Genomic DNA, 22,926 nt, shown 5'->3' with positions numbered 1-22,926 from the left:
AAGAAATAAGGGAGAAATGTCTTCAAAATTTTGAAGGGAAATTACTTCTAAGCTAAAATTCTATGCATAGCCAAACTAGTAATGAAATTTAAAAGTAAATACAAACAAAATCTCAAAAGTCTCTCTTCCCTCCTCATGTACCCATGTTATGATACCACTAGAGGATGTCCTTCTTCAAAAAGACAGAGTAAAATTAGCTCTAGGAAGATGTGCAACATGGAAAACAGTATATTCAGCATAGGAGAGAAATAAAGAGAATGCCCAGGATAATACTTGGGCTTCATGTGCATAGGGCAGCCATTCAGATCGAAATAGCATGATTCAAGAGACAAGCTATCATCACCATGCCTGCTGCTGCTGAACCATCTTTTCACCTGGAGAAAACTCCTGGAGGATGTAATCAACCAAAACAAGAAAATATACTTGAAGAAGACATGATTTCCAGAAAATCAGGAAGCCAATCTTGGAGAAAGACCAAGGGAATTCCAAGTAGTTAAGCAAAGGCCAGGATGACACTGAACAGCAGGTCTAAAGAGAAATCTGCCTGGATAAGGAGGGATGTTTAAATTTTTTTCTTACCTAATATATGTGGCTTTATGAAACTGTACTAAGATGTTATTGGAAATAGTTGGAAAGATCAGCAAAAAAGCAAAAAGAAAATGTAGCAGATGAAAATCAAGGCAATAATTAACTCCTGGAAAAACTAAAAGTAAAAAGGGAAAATAATCATAATGCATTATGATGATTTTATATGAATAATATTTGCAAAGCATATGAATGGAAACACTGAATACGGATTTAATCAAAAAATGTAATCTACTCATATTGGAAAGATAGAGGAAAAGAGAGGATGGAAGCCTAGGAGACTACACCCTCTTCTACCATAATAGGAAACATAAGAATGATGCTTAAAATTGATTAATAAACATATAGCAGTACATGTGTTTTATCTAGAAATATGGAGATTTGAAAATGTCAGAAAAAAACTGCTAAGAGTTAAAAGTGACTACTTCTGGAAAGCAAGACAATATTTTAAAATAAGCTATTAGTATTATTTGAGTTTTTAAATTACATGTATGAATTACTTTACCAAAATAATAATTTAAATAATTAAAATTGTCCCTTTGAGTCTTCTCAAATATTTGGTATCCAAAAGACTCTCAGTAAAGCCTTTTCTTATTATTACGGTGTTACTATTATTGGAAAGAGTCGTGGCTTATTGTCAGATGATACTAAATCTAGTAATATCTGCCACTGACTCTGGGGATTTGGACAGTGGATTTGATTCACTGGACCTCAGTTTCTTCATTTGTAAAGGGGAGGGGTTACCACACATATACAATCCCTTAGGCTTGCTCCAACCCTATTATGCCATGAATAGAACCTTTTATGCAGCACGCATACATTGACAGGGTGCTGTCACCCATGAAAAACTTGGCTGCTTTTAAAGTCCTGACTTTGATCTGAGCCATGGAGATGAGAAGAGGAGGAATGTCTTAATCACTGGTTCAGGAATATGAAAGGTGATTGTGTGGAGCTGGGGGGACTCCAGCCCCACAAAGGACAGAATAAGACAGTATGATTTTAACCTTTGGAATGATTCTTGCCTTGCAGATCTGATGTATTAAAATAGGATGAGATACTTGAATGTACTTCATAAAGCAAAAAGCCTATATATGCATAGGAGGTATCACCAGTATTGCTTGGAAAAGGGTCAGTGCACTCTGGTGGGGAAAAGCTCTGGTCTAGGAGTTAAGACATTTAGGAATTCTAGTGTTGACTTTGCTATTAGTCCTCTAGGGAAGGTTGGATGTGCTCTCTTCTTTGTCTCAGCTTCAGGGTTGGTAAAATGAAGATTGACTCCATTGGAGTTCTTTAGTTAGCAGAAAAAAAAAAGCAGATTTAGAAAAAATGGGGTAGCTCACAGAACTGAACAAGAACTTCAGGAAGTACAGAAACCAAAGATATTCTGGAGTTCTGTGCTGATATTTAAAAAATTGAACAACAATATGGCGCAGGCACAGCCCAGTCTGAAGGGGTGCCAGTGGCCACACTTGAGCAGAGACCCAGAGGCCCTTAGCTGATGTAGGGTGTTTTATCCCTTCCTTTTGGGCTGCTATAACAATATGCCATGGACTGCACAGCCAATAAACAACGGAAATTTATTTCTTACAGTTCTGGACACTGGAAGTCTGAGCTCAGGGTGCCAATACGGTGGGATGAAGGTCCCCTTCTGGGTTGCAGACTTCTCCTTGTAACCTCACATGGTGGAAAAGGCTAGGGGTTCCCCTAGAGCATTTTTTAGAAGAGCGCAAATCCCATTCATGAGGGTTCCAGACTCATGATTTAAGCAACTTTCAAAGGCTCCATCTCTTAATACCACTACATTTGGGGGTTAGGATTTCAACATGTGAATTTTGAGGAGACACAAACATTCAGACACTAGTATAAGGGTTAATTCTACTGTTGTTGGATCAAAAGGAGACCTGGGATAATGGTCCCGGGAAAGGGATGGTGAAGAAGACATTCAGGGGTGAGGGAAGGCAGTTATCTACTAATTGCTATGGAAGTATTTCAATATTTTGGCAACAGGCACAGCTGTATCGGTGAGTTTCTACTGGATGTTAGAACTGTGTCTAGGTGTATTTATTAGTACCTCAGTCCTCACTGCTAGGGTGATTTGAGATAAAAATTTAGTAAACATTTTTTTTCTGCCCTGTGTCCCACCACTTTCTACTCACATTTTAGGGACAGAGCATCTGGTTGGCCTAGTTTAGAGTTTATGCCCACACTTGGCTAGGGGAGACTAGAGAACTCTGCATGACAGCCCATCACAACTACATCCAATGGAGTAGAAGCAATTTCCTGAAAAGAACTTAGAGCTCTGTTACTCTAGGGTGAGATGCAATATTGATGGCAGGGACATCCATCAATTAGAAGGTACATCAGCCCTTGACTATGGGGCAGGGTCGTGAAGGTTCCCTGCTGTGCAGGAGGTTAATTCTCTCTTACTAGCTGTGCTGATGCAAGATCATGACAAACACTGGGAGTCTCAAGAGCAGGGATGGGATAGTCAGCATGGAAAGGGGGAATATGGGAGCAGGGGCGTGGGCTATGGGTATGGCTTGAAGGCATGGTGTATTGTCAGCTGGTGCCTGCCTACTGGCTGAGGGTGAACCCTCTGTTAACAAAAGAAGGGTAAATGGATGCTCGGCTGAGGAAAAAAAAATCATAGCTGCCTGTTACCGGGGGGTTGGAGAAGAATTGCAAATAACTCATGAAGCTAGAAACTGTGGTTTGCTACAGAGTGTACGAGAAAATGCATGGTGGTATTTTGGGTTTTCATAGTGACTAGGTGAAGAGGAGAGTGCTACTGGAAATTGGTGATGGAGTCAGAAATAATTAATATCCTGCCATGATGGGGGCAGTCATGCTGTCCTACCAAAATGCCAATGGCACTTCTGTTGAGAAATATCGCAAGGAGAATTTTCTGGAAGGGGCTGCTGAAGAGGGTATAGCCATATGCAATGGGCAGAAGAGGGACAGTCCTGGTTTGGGTGATACAGCTACCATTTATCATTATCATGGATAGGTCCATAAACCCATGTGTCCTTTAATCCACATGGCCATGCCCTGAGATGCAATTAATGACTCCCTTCTTATACACAAGGAGTTAGGCTCAGAGAGGCAAAATAACTTCACCAAAGTGACACAAGCAAGAGACAGAGGCCCTTCAATTCAAGTTCAGTTTGGATTCAGTCTTCTTGTAAGTTTTCAGGGGATTGGAGGGAGAAGGGAAACAGTGTGTGTGGGGTCCTTAGGGAGAAACAACGTCACAGTCATGTCAAGCTCAGGATGAGAGTCTAAGAAGAGTTGCTGAGTCCTGAAATCAATTACTGTGGGAAGCTGACGTTTTTTGGATATCTTTGGGAAGGCCCAGATGTTCACATGTTCATTCAGATATAGTTTTTTCTAGATTGAGGGAGGAGACCATCTAGTCTTGTTTCTATGATTCTGTTCTCAGTACTCTACCAGGTTCTGAGGGCTGACCTTAAGATAAATGTTGAATAAACACCCCTTTGAAGGGGCTGGAAATTTACACACAACTGCAACCTAATGGACAGCTGATTAAAACCAGTCATTCTGATTCAACATTAACTGAAATTTGTTTACATTCAAAGCGAAATGCCACAAGTCAAAAGTTAAAGAGATGAAGGTAGGATGAGTTAAACTTAAAAATAACCTTTTGTACCATTACAAAATCAATATTCATTATTGTATAGGATTTTTACCAAATAGTATGCTCCTATATTTGCTGCATATGGATTCTTGTGCACATATTTCACATTTAAAAATCATTTCTACTTTTCTATAGTTTTATCCTAAATACTTTTTTCTCCCTCTGCCTAAAACTTTGTGCTAACATGCCACTACCTCTCCCAGTGGAATTGTAGGAGAAGCTGATTTTACACTAGTCGTCTACATCTTGGTAAAAATGAAAGACATGAGTAGATTTTTTAATGTTTATTTATTTTTGAGAGAGATAGAGAGAGAGAGAGAGAGTGTGTGTGTTTGTGTATGTGTGTGTGCGTGAGTGGGGGAGGGGCAGAGAGAGGTAGGGGACAAAGGATGCTAAGTAGGCTCTGCACTGACAGCAGCGAGCCCAATGTGGGGCTCCAACTCAGGAGTAGTGAGATCATGACCTGAGCCGAAGTTGGACGCTCAACCAACTGAGCCCCCCAGGCACCCTAACATGAATAGATTTTATTTAAAAACAGAAATATCATACAATCATGATCCCAAGGCTCTTGAGTTTGAACCAAGCGTCGGGCTTTGTGCTGACAGCTCAGAGCCTGGAGCCTGCTTCAGATTCTGGGTGTCCCTCTCTCTCTGCACCTCCCCTGCTCATGCTCCGTCTCTATCTCTCTCAAAAATGAACAAACATAAAAAAAAATATCATACAATCCAGTAATTCTACCACTGGGTATTTACCCAAAGAAAATAAAAACACGAATTCAAAAAGATATGTGTACCCCTACGTTTACTGCAGCATTATTTACAAAAGCCAAGTTATAGAAGCAAATTAAGTGTCCACTGATAGATGAATGGATGAAGAAAGTGTCACACACACACACACACACACACACACACACACACACACACTGGAATATTACTCAGCCGTAAACAGGAACGAGATCTTGCCATTGTGACAATACGGATGGACTGAGAGGGTATTATGCTAAGTGAAATAAGTCAGAGAAAGACAAATGCTATATGATTTCACTTATGTGTGGAATTTGAAAAACAAAATGAAGCAGAAACAGGCCCATAAACACAGAGAACAAATTGTTGGTTGCCAGAGTGGAGGGGGTAGAGGGATGGGCAAAATGGGTGAAGGGGAGTGGGAAATAGCGGTTTCCAGGTATGGAATGAATAAGTCCCAGGGATGAAAGGCACGGCATAGGGAATATAGTCAATGATACTGTAATCGCATTGCATGGTGACAGATGGTAGCGACACCTGGGGTGAGCTTAGCATAAGCTAAAACACTATGTTGTACACCTGAAACTAATGTAATATTGTGAGTCAGCTATACTTAAATTTTGCAAAAGAGATTTTATTAGTGAAAAGAGGGAACCGGCACTTGCATGGGGAGGTGGGGCAGAGGAGCAACCAAAGTGGTAGCTGTCTCCAGGAGTAAATTTTGCATTTCAGGAATTCTGGTCTCTTCAAGGCAAGGTGGATGGCTATCTTTGCAGTTCCCGCCCTCTCCCAAACCCCCAGGCGGAACCACCAGGTGGCGCTCGCACCCTTGCAGTCTATCTGGAGCGCTCGGACGCGGTCGGCCTCCTTCAAAGTTGCACCCCTGCCTGACCCCCGAGAGATGAAGCCCAGTTTGCAAAACCGCGCCTAGCTTGGGCCCCGCCCTGTGGCAGAGCCAAGGCCAATTTGAAAAGGGACCAATGGAGGCAGAGCGTCGGTGCGCAGGACCAGCGAGGAAGTTCAGAGCACTGACAAGGAGATAAAACAGCACGCAAAATCGGGGAAAGGGGAGTTGGTGGCTGACAGCGGTTGGGCCGGTTAGAATGTCCAAGGGACTTCCCTCTAAAGGTTTCAAACGCCCCTCTTTCTGTATTCTCAGCTGGGCTTGTGGGAAGCAGATTAAGAAGACCGCTTGCCCTTTCTCTTCTATCATGAGCCGTTAGCTGTTTTCCAACGTGAGAGAGCTTTTTCCTGCACAAATGAGTTCTTGCTAAATTGTTTCTGTAACTCCCTCCCCAACGTTTGTGTGCACACAAGCTGGAATGTAAAGAACGCCGAAGGGGACTTGTGCACGGTTCAAAAATGGGTAACGATGATGACTTTTTTAGGGGGCCCAGAGGGTGACTGCGTAGCCCCAGTCCCTTGACACTGGACACGGGGTCTTCATATCTCAGGGTAGAGACCCTCACAGGGTGGCCTGCATGCATCAGAACCACCAGGGCGTTTGAGAAATGCAGAGTCCCGGCCTCAGCCCAGACCTGTTGAAACAGGATCTTTGCGAGCGGGAATCTGCAGTTCGGGAAGTTGCAGCTGTGGACACTGCCGACATTCGTCCTCATAAGCCTACAAAAACATCCATTTCAACACCCTCAGATGATTCTGCACGTCACAATTTGAACGTCGCTGCGTTGGCAGCCCCCGGTTCGGACAAGGAAGCGAGAAGAGGGGAGGAAGGGTACCTTCCGCGCTCAGTGGGTGCGCGCTCCCAAGCTCAAAGTCCTTGACGCGGGAAGACAAGCCGGGTTTGGCGGACGGGTAGTGGGCGCACAGTAGCTGAGTCCTGGAGGGGGTGCCACACCTCGCAAAGCGGCCGCAGGGCCTGGCTCAGCAGCCCCACACTAGCCACGGTCCGAGGGGGCTCACGACACCCGGCTGCGGCGCGCACCTGGGGCCGCAGCCAGGTCAGGGGCGGCGCAGGGGAGGCGCGCGGGCGGGCTCCTCTAGTGGGGAGGGGTTGGGGAGAGGAGGAGGAGATAAGGTAGGGGGCGTTTGAGACTTAGGCCTGCCTCCCACCTCCCCAACCTCCGCCCCCGCGGCCACCTTCCGCTGTATAATTGGCCGCGCGTTGGCCTTCCTTTCCTCTTATCTGATCCTGGGCGCCTGGCAGGAGGGAAGCGCCGGAGAGGAGGTAGCTCCGGGTTGCCGAGTGGGAGCTGGAGTGGGAGAGGGAGAGGGGGTGAGGGAATAGGGAAGAGGGAAAGGGAGAGCGAGAGGCTAATTAAAAGGGGCACAAGGCGGGAAGCGAGTGAGAGCAGTGCGCCGCCAAGAACCAACTCTCGGCGGAACTTGGATCCTACCTAGGCATCGAGAGGTCCCCAACCTGGGCTAGAACATTCCCCTGCACAGGTCAGTTCTAATGTTTCTCTGCCCTACTTCGGGTCGGCCTTGAAAAATCTATTTGTGAGGAAGGAAAAGTGGAGAGAGAGGGTGAGCCACCTGCAGACGCAGCGCAATTCCATGGACCTTATCAGAGCGGGCTCCCCGGATGGCCGGGGACCTCTGGGGTGGGATGGGCTGGTGCACCCAGATGCCTCCTAGCGGGGTTCGCTGGGCAGGGAGTTTGGAGGTGCTACGTGCTGCGAATGCAAAGCCAGTGTGATGCCTTATGTTGCTCCCGGGAACTTTGCCCTGTACGTGGGTGCCTTGAGCGCGCGGCGGCAAGAAGAGGTTTTGGCTTGGAGACACGGGCAATTCCAGCATTTCCAAGTGGAAGCGGCTTAGTCAAGGCGACAGTCTGGTGAGAAAGGGGTTTAGGAATTTGTCTTGGAGGGCTGTATATAAATAGACAGCACGCTCTTTTTATTTAGATTGTATTTGGGGGCTCTTGGAAGAGCAGTTGATAGAGGTCATGGGAGACCAAATTTACCCAGCCACAGATCAGCGCTGGGGTCAGGCGCTAGACGCAAAGAGGAGCAAAAAGAGCGCATAGATGGAGGACGTTGGCGGTAGCTGCTCTTCTGTGTCTGCGCCAGGAAACCCGGATGCTGCGGGCTTTTTTCTCGCCGGAGGTTGCGGCTTTGACACGCACCGCCAGGCTGTGGTGTCGGAGGGTCTTCTCCGCCCTGGCTTTTCCGCCCCTCATCTCCTCCAGGTTTATTCCTCTGCACCCCTTCCCTGCTTGAAGCCTCCGGGTACGCACGCTGCCCCCGGGCAGGGATGCATCCAGGAGAGCTGGGCTTTGGCGTGCGGCGCGCACCGGCAGGGCAGGGTTAGGGAAGGGCCGGGAGGAACCAGCTGGGGCCACAGGAGTGCCTTCTGTCCTAGGCGAGTCTGGACGCCGCCCGCAAGTCCAGGACTAGAGGCACTCGGACTGTAGTAGTGGGTTCTTGGGTCCTCTGTGTGAAGCACGCTCTGTGGCACACGAGCTCAGGGTTGACTGGGGGTCTCCCTTCCTACGTAGGCCCAGGCTTTGGACTTGTCTTTAGGGAAGATGCCCAAATGGAGCCCGTGTGCAGCTCTCACCGGGGGCCAGGATTTCCCCCCTGAAAATTGCTTCTGGAACTGCTACTGAAAGCCTCATTCCCTCTGGAAGTTTTGGACTCCCTTTTGGAAGTTTTAGAGAGTCTGCTGGGCAGAGGCTGAAGGGGGAGGAACAGGGAGAGGGAGGAGCAGAGAAAGATAATGGGATAAGACTTGGTGGCAAAAATGCAAACAGATGTTCCTGAAACTCCCCTTTAAAGACTTTGGGGCCCCTCACCTAGGAAGGGCTTAGGAGGGCGCTTCCTAGTTTCAGCCCGTGACAAAGGGGTTGTATTCAAATCCAGCAAGCAGACTCGTGCTGGGTGCCATTAGGAAAATTGGTGTTCTGTTTCTGATAAGGTGGTCCAGTTGTGCACACAGAGAACTCACTGGTAAATTTAGAATGAGTGAATGAAGGAGTGACTGAATGAAGGGATAACATTTGGACTTTTGCTTATTCCAAAAGAGCAGCTTGGATGGATTTGCTCTGAATCTGGCCCTAATGGCTTGGTTACTGTAATAGGCTTCAGGATTTTTTTTTTAAACAGCTTTATTGAGATATTAATTCTTATACTATACAAGTATACAATTCCATGGTTTTTATATTCAGAGAGTATATTCACAGAGTGGTGCAGCCATCCCCACAATCAATTTTAGAACATTTTTATCATACTTATCATATTCCATACTTCTTAGCAGTAACTTCCCATTTCTTCTCAATCTGACCATCCCCCACCCCTCAGCCCCTGGCAACCACTGACCTATACTTTCTGTTGACATTTCATGTAAATGGAGGCATACGATATGCACGTGGTCCTTGTGACTGGCTTCTTTCACCTGGCAAAATGTTTTCAAGGTTTATCCATGTACAATATACACACTCACTAAACACTGGGCATCTCTGCTTCTGCCTGGAGAGCCCTGTGCCAGGATGGACCTGAGCCTCCACTGCAGCCCTGGCCTCCTGGGGGTCCCTTTGGAAGGACGGGAGCCACACTGGTGAGGCCTCTCAGTAAATCCCCGAGAAGGCTTTCTTGGAACCCATCAGAATTCCTGGAACAATTTTGGGCAGGTCCCAGGCTTCAGGATTGATGGGAGGAGCCCCTTGGCCCTTTTCCTGCTGCTAACGGTCCAGCTGAGGATTTCGGAGAACTCTTGGGGCCTTCCACGTGCGCGTCTTGGTTTTCCGGATCAGCCAGGGCTGCCTGAAGAATGGGCTGAGCAAAGTGGTATGACTTAAGGGGCACTAGGTCAAGCCCCGGCCCACACACCAAAAAAAAAAAAAATTCCTTGGGGTGTGTGCCCTTTGGCTCTTAAATACTTCCTAATGTCACCTAGTAAAGCACAAAAATCTTTTGCCTGTTTTAAGCTGACAGACAATTTTAGCAGTTATGTGACTCCAGAGCCACATTTGCCGTCATTTTTATCCAAACTCAGCCAAATGACTGCTGTTTTCCTGGCCTGTTGTGTGTAACCCAAGATTCCTTTAAAGGACAAAGGCCTTCCTGGATTGCCTTGAGTGGAGACCAACCTGTTCCAGCGGAGGTGGTGAGTGTGTGTGTGTGTGTGTGTGTGTGTGTGTGTGAGTGTGAGAGAGAGAGAGAGAGAGAGAGAGAGAGAGAGAGAGAGAGAGTACTGGCATTTTTTTTTGAATACCTATTGAATACCTGCCTTTTTGTCTTTCAGAAACACATTTAAGTCTCTCAAATACTTGCAGAAGTAAATATTATTCTTCTTTTAGAGTTCACATCACTGAGCTCCCAGGATAGAACTACCTTGCCTGGGGTCACAAAACAGACACACGGTTAAGGAAAGTCTGTATAAGATTTGAATGGGAATGCCTGGGTGGCTCAGCTGGTTGAGTGTCAGACTCTTGATTTTGGCTAGGGTCATATTCCTAAGGTTGTGGGATTGAGCCCTGCATGGGGCTTCATGCTGGGCATGGGTCCTGTTTGAGATTCTCTTTCTCTCTCCCTCTCTCTCTCTCTCTCTCTCTCTCTCTCTCTCTCTCTCCCTCCCCTTTTCCCTCTCCCCTGTCCCTGGCTTGCTCTCTGTCTCTGTCTCTGTCTCTCTCAATCTCTAAAAATTAAAAAAAAAAAAAAATTGAACCCAGATCCCACTGGATATATTCTCCATCAGCTTCTTTGATGGGGTTGGGGAGGGGTGTGTGAATGACATGGATGATGTCAACTGAGGCCATACAATCTTGTAGCTGAAACAGGGGATGGAACTTGCTCCTCTGTGCCCCTGTCCATGTTTCTTAACCTCTCTGAGCTTTATTTTCGTCATCTAGAAAACAGGGAAAACAATAGCCACACTGGAGGGTCAAGATCTATGATCCAGTACAGAGCCTGAAAGACAAAAATGGCTGCTCTCATTCCTTATTCTCCCTTCTTCCTACTTTCCCCCTTCTCTCTTTCTCTTCTCCATTTTTGAGAGGGTGGTGACTAGAAAGGCCATGGGAATTTCTAAGAGTTGAGGGTCTAAGTCAGGACTTGGAGACTAGACTCCCCATTTCTTCAAGGTGATTTTTTTAATCTATGCTCTTGGCGAACTTAGCCATCAGTGGGCCTTTGTTGGATCTATCCAGGCAGGTGTCTCTTTCAATTTTAGGGAGCAGCGCTTGGTCTCTTTCTTCCCAGAAATTACCTGGATTGTTTATGAAAATTGATCTAGAGGGAGGCTGGGTTTTGCTGAGTCCAATCGATTGTCTTAGGATGTGTCTGTAACTAGGGGCACTAAGGGGACACTATTAGACAACTGTCTGTTCCTTCCTGGGTGGCTCTCTGTCTGTTTTTATAGACAGATTGATAATCTACATTGAAATGAATTGATACCTAAAAAGAGTTTACTGCAGGTTTTTGGCTTCCATTCTTCCTCGACTTCCCTGAGCTGCCCTCTGCCATGTACCAAAATTGTGCCAACCATTCAAAATACAGTACGCGTTGGTAGGTAGAAATGCAAATAGCCAATTACAGTACAGTGTTAGGTGCTTCAGAGTGCAATATAAAGATTACTACCATAGGAACCATGGTGGAACATGTGACCCACACCTGGGAGATCAGGGAAGCCTTCCTAAAGGATGAGATACCTACACTGAGATGTGCAGCTACCCTTTATACTGCTTATAGTATAGAGTTTAGTTAAAGACAACCCTCCATTTCTTTGACCAAGGAGTTATGTCAGTCCTTAAAAAAAGAAGGAGGTAAAAAGAAAGAGCCAGCTCACGGATCATTCCTGAATCAAGGAGCTGTCACTCTAATTTGTCATGCTTTGGGGATGGCTGTGCCTTCTATCCTGTAGAACTTACAGCACCTAGTTTAAGATTGAGCGGTCTTCTGAGGTCAATTTGCAGTCAAGTCCCTTGCATTTGAGTCATTCACAGGACTGCTGTTAATCTACATAGGGTCTTTCTATGAATTAGAAAAAGGTGGTCTCTCTGGGCATACCCATGCCATTAGAAGAAGAAAATAGTACCCTTTCCTCTGAATAACACAGCTTTGCATTCAACTCGGAAAGCAGAGTGCCAGTTTCAAGCATCGCTCACTCTCGGCCAAGTGCAAATTGTACAGTGCATCAACTGTAACCTATACACATCAGCCCTGATCATTCAGTCATCTATTAATCAATCTACACTTATTCATGACCTGTTATGCACTTTGAACCTTTCTTATTATGGGCTAAGCTGCCATCTAGATGTCTTATAGTATCCCAAACCCAGAAGGTAAAAATAGTTACCAAGGCTCTGTGGTTTGCTGGAGAGTTACGGTGGACAGAGGGGCAGATGCAATCCGTTGGGAGGTCTGCAGTGAGGGATCTAAGCCAGTGCTAGGCAAATTATAGTCTGCTGATTGGTGTCTATCCACAAACTGTTACTTCTGCCTGCTGAGATAAAACTGTACCAGGATGTAAATCAAATATGTCAGTAAGCAAACTGTTAGTTCAGCAGAGATATTTTTTTTTCATAGCAAAGCTTTCTTGAAGAAGAAAGCAAACCAATGCATTGATTTACATTTTGGCATAATTTCCTTATCTCGTAGTTTATAGACTGAACTATTTTGAGGTTATTTTGAGGACTACCAATCTAGGCAACACTGGCCCGTATTTGGCCAGGAAGGTGATCTTGGATCCTTTCTGTCTCTCTCTCTTTTTTTTAATGTTTATTTACTTTTGAGAGAGAGCTAGCAGGGGAGGGGCAGAAAGAGAGGGAGACACAGAATCTGAAGTAGGCTCCAGGCTCCGAGCTGTCAGCACAGAGCCCAACGTGGGGCTTGAAATCATGAACTGTGAGATTATTACCTGAACTGAAGTCGGATGCTTAACCCACTGAGCCACCCAGGCATCCCCTTTTTGTCTTTATACTATGTATGAGTGTGTGTGTGTGTGTGTGTGTGTGTGTGTGTGTGTGTGTAGAAGTACTGCCTTTTTTCTTTTTTTGAGTACCTGCCTTTTTGTCTTTCAGAAACACATTTAAGTCTCTCAAATACTTGCAGAAGTAAATATTATTCTTCTTTTAGAGTTCAGATTGCTGAGCTCCCAGGACAGAAACTACCTTGCCTGGGGTCACAAAACCAGCAAGTGACAGACACACTATTAAGAAAAGTCTGTATAAGATTTGAACACGGGGCAGTATGTACTGTCTTCCTCTTTCCCTTGTTTTTTTTCTGTATTTTTACTACCTTCTCATCTTGTCTTTATAATTTTTCCTCTCCTCCCTGTTTCCTTATTTCTAGCTTACTGCTTCTTTTCCTTCTACTTTGATGTTGTGAATTTGATACAGTTTTTTTATTTTTTTTTGTAATTTAAGAAGCAAAGTGATGGGGCGCCTCGGTGGCGCAGTCGGTTAAGCGTCCGACTTCAGCCAGGTCACGATCTCGCGGTCCGTGAGTTCGACCCCCGCGTCAGGCTCTGGGCTGATGGCTCGGAGCCTGGAGCCTGTTTCCGGTTCTGTGTCTTCCTCTCTCTCTGCCCCTGCCCCGTTCATGCTCTGTCTCTCTCTGTCCCAAAAATAAATAAAAAACGTTGAAAAAAAAATTTTTAAAGAAGCAAAGTGAGAGGAGCCCAAATGTTTAAGTAATGAAAATAGAAAACAATCACAAAATTACAGGAATTTATAAGAATTGAATACTAATTACAATTATTGTATGTCGATAAATTAGAAAACAAAGATGAAATGGATTACTTTTAAGCAAAGTACAAATTAGTAAAACATCCTAGGTTTATAGAAATTATAAATAAGACAACAGGCATAAAAAATTTGAAAAAGTTGTTAAAAAGTAGCCTCCCCCTTGGGGCATCCGGGTGGCTCAGTCTGTTGAGCATCTGACTTCGGTCCAGGTCATGATCTCACAGTTTGTGAGTTCGAGCCCCGTGTCGGGCTCTGTGCTGACCGCTCAGAGCCTGGAGCCTGCTTCAGATTCTGTGTCTCCCTCTCTCTCTGCCCCATCCCCACTCATGCTCTGTCTCTCTCTCTCTGTCTTAAAAATAAATAAAACATTAAAAACAATTAAAAGAAAAAAGTAGGCTCCCCCAATGCCAAGCTTCCATGATTTTGTAATTAAATGGTTAACAAAAATGTACAAGAAATCAATAATACCAATACTATTATAACTGTTCCAAAGGACCATTTACAGAAAGAAAGGAAAAATCAAAATTAAATTTATGAAATCAGAAAAATAATGCTGATATACACACTTGACACAGCATAAAAAGAAAACTACAAACTAATCTCACTTATTAATATTAGTGTATTTATTCATATGAAAATTTTATTAGCAAATTATATCAAAGAATAATCTGCCTCTCTATTGTCATTGCAGTTGCTTTTATAGTAAGGCTTGTTATCAGGAATTATGAGTCATCTGACTTTGTTCTCCTTTTCAAAGATTGTTTTGATCTAAGTCCTTTGCATTTCCCTGCAAATTTTTTGAATCAATTAGTTAATTTCTATAAAAAATGACCTGAAATTTTGATTAAACTTGCTTTGAACATATAGATTAATTTGAAGACATTTTAACAATTGGGTTTTCAATCCATGAACATAGTATACTGGGTTTTTCAATCCCAGCATAGTATACTACTCGATGTATTTAAGCCTTTTTAAATTTCTCTCAGGAATTCAGTTTTGTATTTTTATAGTTTTTACATCAAAGAGTGTAGAGCATACCATGTCTTAATCGATTTTTAAGTATTTTGTGTTTTTTGATGTTATCATATATGGAATTTTAAAAACTATTTTCTTTTCCATTTGTTTGTTGCTATAAGAATATGATTAATTTTCGCCTATTGATCTGTGTTCTGCAGACTTCCTAAATTTACTTATTAGTTCAAGTAGGTCTTTTTTTTCTTTGATATGTTCTTTAGGGTTTTCTGTGCAAAAAATCATGTTGGTTTTAAATAAAGATACTTTTACTTTTGCCTTCCCATTCTTTCTGCCTTTTCTTTTTTTTTTTTTTTCCACCTTATTGCCCTGGTTAAGACCTCTAGTACAATGTTGAATGAAATGGTAAACATGTTACAATGCTGACATCCATTTCCTTTTCTTTTTGTTTCATTCAGAAGGAAATTTTTTTAATTTCTTTTTTCAATTAATTTCTTTTTTATTTTACATCCAAGTTAGTATATAATGCAACAATGATTTCAGGAGTAGATTCCTTAATGCCCCTTACCCATTTAGCCCATCCCCCCTCCCACAACCCCTCGAGCAACCGTGTTTGTTCTCTATATTTAAGAGTATCTTATGTTGTCCCCCTCGCTGTTTTTATATTATTTTTGCTTGCCTTCCCTTATGTTCATCTGTTTTGTATCTTAAAGTCCTCATATGAGTGAAGTCATATGATATTTGTCTTTCTCTGACTAATTTCGATTAGCATAATACCCTCTAGTTCCATCCACATAGCTGCAAATGGCAAGATTTCATTCTTTTTGATTGCTGAGTAATACTCCTATATATATATATATGTATATATATATATGTATATATATACATATATATATATATATATATATATACATATATATATACACACCACATCTTCTCTTTCCATTCATCCATCGATGGACATTTGGGCTCTTTCTGTACTTTGGCTATTGTTGATAGTGCTGCTATAAACATTGGGGTGCATGTGACCCTTCGAAACAACACACCTGTATACCTTGGATAAATACCTAGTAGTGCAATTGCTGGGTCATAGGGTAGTTCTAGTTTTACTTTTTTGAGGAAACTCCCTACTGTTTTCCAGAGTGGCTTCACCAGTTTGCATTCCCATCCATTTCCTATTCTTGATCTTAGGAGAAAAGCATTCAATATTTCTCCATTATATATGATTTTTTTTCATAGATGCCCTTTGTCAGATTAATAAAGTTCCCCTCTATTCTTAGTTTGCTAGGTTTTTTTTAAATCATGAATAGGTAGTGAATTTTCTCAAGTGTTTTCTCTGTTTCTATTGAGAGGATATGTATATTTATTTATATATTGTCTAACATGCTGAGTGATATTGATTTTAAAATATTAAACTAGTCATAACATTTCTAGAATATACCCCATTTGGTAATGATTTTTATATATATTGGTGAATGGATTTTTGTATCTATGTTCATGAAGGACATCCTGTAATTTAAATTTTTTGTAATGACATCGGTTTTTGATAAAAAGATGCTAGTTCACCTCTGTTTTCTGAAAAGGTTTGTGTGGAATTGATATTATATCTCCCTTAAATATTTGATAGAATTCACTAGTGAAACCATCTCTAACTTTGCTTAACATATGTATACATATATATACATATATATTCATAAAAAGAAAAAAATATATATATTTGAGTATAATTGGCACACAATGTTACATTAGTCTCAGATTTACAACAGGTGTGATTCAACAAGTTTATACATTATACATTATATTATGTTATGTTATGTTCACCACAAGTGTAGCCACCATCTGTCCTGATACATTACTATTATAATGTCACTGACATATTCTTTATGCTGTGTCTTTTATTCTCATGACCTATTCATTCCATAACCACAAGCCTGTATATCTCACTCCTCTTCACCCATTTTGCCCAATTCCCATTCCCCTCCCCTCTGGCAACCATTAGGTTGTGAATATTTATAATAACAAATTTAATCTCTATAATACATATAGGGCTGTTTGGATTTTCTGTTTCTTCATATGTCTGTTTTAGCAAGTTCAGTGTTTCAAAGATTTTTTCCAATCAAACTAAATTCTTGGACTTGCTGGCATAAAGTTATTAATGTTTTTCCTTTTTATCATTTGTTGGTTTGTGAAATATGTAGTGATATAATTTCTTTTATTCCTGGTATTGTTAGTTGTGTTCCCTATCTTTGTTTCTTGATCACTCTTTCTTAAGATCTTTCAAGTTTATTACTATTTCAGAGAAGCAAATTTTGGCTTTGTTAATTTTCACTAATATGAGTTTATGTAGTTCCTTGGTTTGTACTCTTTATTAATCCCTTTCTTCAATTTAATTTGGATTTAATTTGCTCTTCTTTTCCTGGCTTTTTTAGGTAAAACATTAGATCAGTGATTTTAAATGTTTTTTTTTATGTAAATATTTTAACTTAGAGATTTCTCTCTAATCCCTCAACTGCATTCCACAGATGTTCATGTGTTGTCTTTTTATTTTTATTGACTTCCAAATATTTTTAATTTCCATTGTGATTTCTTCTTTGACCTATGGATTAATTAGAAACATGTTCAATCTCTAGATACTTTGAATTTTTAAAGATATTGTAATATTTTTGATTAAAAAATTTTTTTTTAAATGTTTATTTACTTTTGAGAGAAAGAGACAGAGACAGAATGTGAGCGGGGGTGGGCAGAGAGCCAGGGAGACACAAAATCCGAAGCAGGCTCCAGGCTCTGAGCTGTCAGCACAAAGCCCTATGCAGGGCTCAAACTTGTGAACCATGAAATCATGACCTGAGCTGAAGTTAGACACTTAACCAGCTGAGCCACCCAGGTGCCCCTGATATTGTTGGCTTGTAATTTAATTCTGTTACTGTCAGAAACCATATTCTGTAAACTTTCAAGCTTTTGAAATTTTTTGAATCCCATTTTATTGTCCAGTATATGGCCCGTTTTATAAAACTTTCTGTGTACACTTAAAAAAAAGAAGTACATTCTGCAGTTGTTGGATGTGATGATCATTACAGATTAATTTGTTGATAGAGTTATTCACATCTGCTGTGTTGTTATTGATATTTTGTCTAGTTTTTCAGTCAGTTTCTGAGAGAAGTGTTAACATCTGTAATTTTGCTTATTATTCCTTTCTTTAGTTTATCATATTTTGCTTCATGTATTTTGAAGCTCTACTATTAAATGCACACACATTTATGATGGCTAAGTTTTCTTGATTATTTGACTCTTTATCATTCTGAAGTATCCAGGATTTGAGGAGAGTTTTTATGCTGATTTTATTTCTCCTCATTGTGGCACACTCGTCTCTGACATGTCCCTTCTCAATTTGCAGTTTCTAGAGTTCCTGAACTCTTTTTGCCCTTTGATACTTTATGCTAATAAGACTATGGCTTTCCACTTGATTTCTGGTCACAATGCCATGCGCAATGGGGAGTTCACTGGGGGCAGGGGTGGGGGGTGGGAAAGGCTAATCACCAAACTAATAGCATCAAAGCTAGGTCTTCTTTATTCCTAACTTAGAGTTGTTTTCTACTTTGTCATGGTGCTCACAGATAAGAGTAATAATCACTAACTTCCTCTGGGGCTTAAGTCAACCTCATTAGCCAATCCTGGAAACTTCTTTGGTTATTCTGGATGTGAGGAGGGTGGTATTTTCACTGCAGAGAAGAAATAAAGAATGCTAAACGATGTTAACACACTGGACCAAAGCAATAGATCTAAAAACTATAGACCTGTTTTTAGTCTTTGCTTTTTTATCTGCAAATCTGTATGACCTAGATCATCAGTTGACTATAAAATTCTCCTTTTATAAAGTGAACATTAAAGTATAAACAGTAGAGGGTTGGAGAAAGCATCTTAGAGGTCATTTTGTCCAGTTCCCTTTCCCTTCTATAGTATCTCTTATAGGCCACTGCCTCAGAACTTCTAGTAAAAGAGAAGACCCAGTTCTAAGGTAGAGAATTTTTACATCTAAATCCACATCTCTTTGGGTTGGTTCATTGATTCAACTTCGATTTGCAGAAGTTGCACAAAATAGCTTGTTTTATTTTCTACGTGAAATCTCTTCAAATATTTGAAGACATTCATCATATGCCTCTGATTCTTAGTTTTCCTAGGCTTAAAACATGCTTCAACATCCCCATTTTTTTTCACATTCTCATTTCTTTTAAATCTTTGCATGAACTTGTCAACTAGAACTGCTAAGTCTTTTTTTTTAAAGTCTGTGAGTTGCTCTTAAGTCAAATTTTTCACATGCTCGTATGGTTGATGATTTTCAATCTATATAGAGCTGTCATGTAGGAAATGATAAAACATGGATAGGAGCATATTTTGAAAAGTTTAAAGCAGTTCACTCATGCGAATAATTGTGTCTCTGTCATTATCTGGGTCTTCGGTTTTTACCTAAGCCTTTTGCCAAGTTAGTCCTACAACCGTAACATGATGGGATAGATAAAGACATCCTGCATTTCCTTCCTCCTTTAGTGTCTACTCCAGTAGCAAAATTTATTGATTCTATCATTCCCTTGTCCTTCGTGTTCTTAGAATGTGTTGCTAACTTGGAACTAGTTAGAACTTTCTGAGAGCTACCTTTGTTCTAAATACATTATCTGCATTATCTCAATCACTCTATCAGATAGATGCTAATTTGCACATTTTGTATGAAGAAACCAAGTCAGAGTGGTTACACCAGTTAGCCAAGGACCCCTAACAAATTATTGGCAGAATTGTCTTCCTAACTCCCAGTTTTCTATTTATATTACCACTTTGTGCTAAGTCTTTCTTCTATTTCATACTTACTTTTATTAAGCTTTGCAATGTATTTGCTCGTGATCTTTCTTTTCAATAAAATTGTGAGATCGCTGAGGGCAGGGATTGTATAGTATAAAGTTTTGTATTTTCCTTAGTAGCAAGTAGAGAGCTTTGGTTATATAGTGGGACTCTCAACAAGAGATTGTTGGAATGGAAATCTCAATACTACAAATAACAAACTCTTTCAAGACCAAATGCCAGATAGCTAGCAAAGATTTTGTTGAAGTTCACGGTTTGTTTGGTTGGGTTTTTTTTGTAAGTCAGCACTGATTGAAGAGAACATTATGCAAGATTGGAAGGTACATGTGTGTGTAAGTCTGTACAAGTGTTTGTGTGTATGTATGTTTGTGTGTGTATCAGTGGTTTACAAAAACTTTAGAATAAATATTTTAAGGAATTTTGATAAAACTGGCTATACTCAGGGCCTTTGCTCCTTATTAATCTCAACTATACAAATGAGATTAAATAAAACAGAACACATGAAGTAGAAGGGCAAATTAGCCCTAATTGGGATAGTTTTAAATTATGGACCACAAAATTGTGACAGTGTTTTGAGAAAACTTATACTAAACATTATCAATTTTCCCAGAATTGGGTGTATACCTTCTGAACTTAGAACTAAGTACCCATTTTTAATATGATGTTTTTAAACCAACAAAACAAAATGAACGAACAAACAAACAAACAAACAAAAAAAACCAAGGCAGAGTTATTTGTGTTGGGCAGGATTTTGGGCAAAGTTTCAACAAATTAGGCTTTGACATTTTGGTAAATGTTAAAGTGTCTCATGGCACTTTAATAGGAATTGGGATTCTTCTTGCCCCTATTTTACTGTCCAAAAATTTGGAGACTTGGCAGAAAACCTTGGGAAAACTAAAATTCCACTTCTCTCAATATGGTATTACTCATCCTAATTTAAAGTAAACAACAAAAAGGAAGATTTAAAGATAAGCTATGGCACAATTTTTTCCATCTAAATAATACTGTTTGTTTTTAAATTACCAAGAGGAGGGTAGAATAGTTGATTAGTTAATTAATTAATTAAAATTAAATTTTGTGAAATGCAAATTAGCTTCCATTGTGTTGCGTTAATTATTGCTTCAAAACACCTGGACACAGGACTTGTGTTTTGAAGAGAACAGAGAAAGTCTTTTGGCTTATGGTTTGTAAAAGGATCGTTTTCTCCTATGTTAAAATCCTATCGTGTGGTAGCTAACCAAAAGTCCCCTGATCTTAAAATGTATGCCAGAAACACAAATGTGGCCTATTTCCTTACCTTTCTTCCCCTTGCCTGGTTCTGGTTGAAACCTACAGTTATAATGTTGGGGTACAAAATCTTAGAATATTTTGTTTGAGTTGAGAGGGTGATTCTGCTGGTATGGTTTTTTGGGGGCTGTACAGGACAGCTGTCTGGGTGACTGGCAGATTTATTGATTTCTTGGTTGTGTTAGGGCTGAAGCCCACTCCCATATCTTTTGAAATCCTTTGTATTCATGCCTTCTGTCTACATAAGTGCCATTCATATCTCTTTGGATAATCCATCTAATCTTATTCTTGCCTTTGTAGAGTGAGGGTTCTATATATGCCCCAAGGTCTTTGCTCCTTTAATTTATCAAAAGTTGCTCACTGTTTATTCAATTTCCTTTGTGTTCTGACAAATGGTTGGTTTACTAATCTGTGATGAATCAACCCATGCTAAAAGGCTAAATATATATATAATAAATACATATATTAGTCACTTAATGTGTTGCTTATTCTTTCAGAATAGGCACTTAATGTATTGCCTTTCCATTTGGAATTTTAAGGAGCCTCCCGTATGTGAATATTTCAGTCCAAGGAAATATTCTTTGAAAAAAAATTTTTTAATGTTTATTTTTGAGAGGCAGAGAGAGAGAGAGAGGGAGACACAGAATCTGAAGCAGGCACCAGGCTCTGAGCTGTCAGCACAGAGCTCAATGCAGGGCTCGAACCTACGAACCACGAGATCGTGACCTGAACCGAAGTTGGACGCTTAACCGACTGAGCCACCCAGGTGCCCCACAGAAATATTCTTTTGTAATTAGTATTTTGGAACTATGGTAGGATGATAGGAGAAGATATTTTTTGGGTCTCTAGGCACAATCGAGCACATTTTAAAATTTTTATTACAGGATCTTAGCTTGTTTACTTACATGAATATCAAAGCTTACAGATTTCCCTTTTATTGGCAACACGAAAGAGTTGTACACAAGACTATCACTGGGTATTATACAAAAAGTACTTGACCCCAATTTGTTTTTGAATGATTGCCTGAGGGAAATACAATTTATTCCTCTGAATATACACTGTATTACTCTGGAATTACACCAGAATCTCAGAGGTTTAAATGCATTAGTCCTATTGCTTTCTCTGTTCATAGACTTTTAGGCTTTACTACATTCACTGAAATAACTCTTCAGTTAAAAAGGAAGTTGAAGCTTATATGATGTGGCCAAAGCATATTCAGAGGAAAATTAATGGCCTCAAATAAAGAATAATATTACATTAAGATTTGACAAAAAACAAAATCACAAAGAAAAACAAAAAGCAAATAAAACAATAAGAGAAAAGCAAAAAGAAGCAATTCCTGATGATACGCGCAGAAATAAATCAGAAAACAAAACATAGCATTGATGAGTAAAACAAAACAAAACAAAACAAAAACTTGTTCTCAAAAAAACCCCTGCAAAGTGGATAAATATATAGATTCTCTATTCTGGAGGGAGAAGAGAAGTCAGAAACACACCCCTTGAATACTGATAAGGGAGCAAGAACCAAGAAAGATAAGGTTTAAGCTGAGAGATCACACAGTTTTGCTAATAAATTGTGTAGTTAAATACGTTCTAAATATCACAGTGGACATAGTAAAAACATTATTTGCTATTTATCTGAAATTTGCCTCAGATCTTTTGTGAAACAATATTAGAGAATGAATGAATGAATACATGAATGAAAAAATGCCCTAGGTAGAAGAAAACTTTTCACATGTCTTTTTATCCTTTGAGGAAATTTCTTGGAATTTCTCCTTTGTAGTGGCTTATAATTATGGTCAACAGTTTGTAGACTGTGCTCGTAAATTGACCAGTCACTCTTGCTTCTTCTCTCTTCACACTTCTTCTTTCCCTCCCTCCCTCTTTTCTTCCTTACGTACCTTCTTCTGCCCCTTTTCATTTCTCTTTTTCTTAGAGTTTTTCTTTCATTGATTTCCTCGTGAAAAAGAAAACCTTGGAAGAGTTTTTAGATTTACACGTAGGACAAAAAAGTTAAAAGAAAAGGTGAAAGGATTATAGATTTTTCAGCCCAGTGAAATAGAGGCAGAACAGTGATTTAGTATTAGCACAAAGTGGTTTTTCAAATTCTCTTTAACTACCAGAAGAAAGGTCCTATATATCTTTACTTTGTAGGCAAATAGAAGGACTTTTGACTTTATGTGA

The 22,926-nt window shown here is 40.6% G+C and overlaps 1 protein-coding gene across 5 annotated transcripts in view; it reads left to right on the top strand.

The window, feature by feature from the left end:
* Positions 1–7,021: 7,021 nt before the first annotated feature.
* Positions 7,022–22,926, top strand: part of COL14A1 (collagen type XIV alpha 1 chain) — a 210,291-nt gene continuing 194,386 nt past the window's right edge. For 3 of the 5 annotated variants that reach the window (XM_027063987.2, XM_015085660.3, XM_027063988.2), the window contains exon 1: positions 7,216–7,389. The gene's annotated coding sequence lies outside the window, so the exon portion shown is untranslated. Of the gene's footprint in view, positions 7,172–7,215; positions 7,390–7,630; positions 7,781–22,926 lie in introns of those variants that run through there. The other 2 variants (XM_027063985.2, XM_027063986.2) reach the window with 2 other exon arrangements.

This window comes from Acinonyx jubatus, chromosome F2 (assembly GCF_027475565.1).
Source record: "Acinonyx jubatus isolate Ajub_Pintada_27869175 chromosome F2, VMU_Ajub_asm_v1.0, whole genome shotgun sequence".
Taxonomy (NCBI): domain Eukaryota; kingdom Metazoa; phylum Chordata; class Mammalia; order Carnivora; family Felidae; genus Acinonyx; species Acinonyx jubatus.
This window is presented reverse-complemented; position numbering and strand designations above follow the sequence as displayed.